Genomic DNA, 1,437 nt, shown 5'->3' with positions numbered 1-1,437 from the left:
AGGGTTTTGTTTCACTTTCAGCTTGAGACCAACTAAATCCTATGAGTATCGTTTTTCCGGTTTTATTGGAAACTTACAAAAGTACCGTTTCCTGCATTGGATGGATGCTGATGTCTTTGATGCTCAGTTTCAGGAGTTGCTTCTTTACATTTTTGGTGACTGCTCCCTGTTCCAATTGCAATCGGTGCGGTGTCTCCTGACTTTTCCATGTTTTTTGTAGCTCAACTTTGAAGTCTCGGATTTTTTTTCTTGCTCGCTCTGTTCGGTATTCCTATCAGCAGCGCAAGAGTCATTAATCAATAGTCTTTATTTTCCTGTTCTAAAGATGTGTAACTCGATTGCCAGTTTTTTGGCAGAATTTTCTGGTTTTACTTCCATATATAGATTCAGAGCCTGTTGATATTCTTAAATTTCAGTGAACGGTGGCTGTTATAATAGTATGCCTTCAAGGTACACTGTTTGCGCTAGTTTTGGACCTCCATAATGAGCCCCATTGTTTCTTGGTACAAACTCTACACTTGTTGGACGATTGCGATTTTAAGATATTACATGGAAGCCGATTGTTGTTCAGTGCTTCGTCTTGTACAGCAGTCGTTACTAATGCTTCTGTTACAAGTTTGAGGTAGGCCGTATTGAGCGACTACGATGTCTGTGAATCCAACGTATCAACAATTTCAACCCATTTTCCTTGAAATTACTTGTTTTTCACCTTGTTTTCCTTTCTGTTTGAAGTTTTTTCCTTTTCAATTATTGGTACATAATATTTGAACAGAACTCCCTTTTTCAACTTTTTTATAATCGGTGCTTGACTTTCATTCGCATATTCTGCCACAGATGTTTTCTCTAGAGCTACTAGGTCTTCAGCTGCTAGCAGCCTCTCCCATCCTTATAATATGAATGCTAGCAACGCCAGCTCGTGGGTGTAGCGCCTTGTAGGTTGCTGTCTGTGTTCCAGATTCCGTATCTACTTCCTGAAACTCTTTTTGGGTCCAGGCAATTATCCTGCTGTTGGAGATTCTCCATCGATATCACTTATTCAGTCCAAATGTTTCTAAAGCTAACTGTATTCATCTAGCTCTCTGCCTCTTTATCCTACTATGCATGTATCTTCAGACCATTCATATAGAGGAGGTGGTAAATCCTTTTGGTGCTGTTTAAGATGGTGGTAAGTGGTAACAGGGCCATGGTGAATAAATTAGGAAAGAGAATCTCCTTGAAATTTCCTCGTTTGATTTGCATTTCTTCAATCGTTTCTGAATTGATGATTAAGACTGTCCTGCACATACCTGTTGCTTGCAGAAAATTAGTTGCTTTTATTAGCATCAGAAAGATCACTATAAATTATCTTTTGATTTTCCTTGCACAACCTGTTTTGACGGTACGTTTCACAGAGCAGTTACCAGGTGCTTCATTTCTTTTGTGCAAACACATAAAGTA

Source organism: Penaeus monodon, chromosome 32, assembly GCF_015228065.2.
Source record: "Penaeus monodon isolate SGIC_2016 chromosome 32, NSTDA_Pmon_1, whole genome shotgun sequence".
Lineage (NCBI taxonomy): Eukaryota > Metazoa > Arthropoda > Malacostraca > Decapoda > Penaeidae > Penaeus > Penaeus monodon.
Note: the sequence above shows the minus strand (reverse complement) of the source record.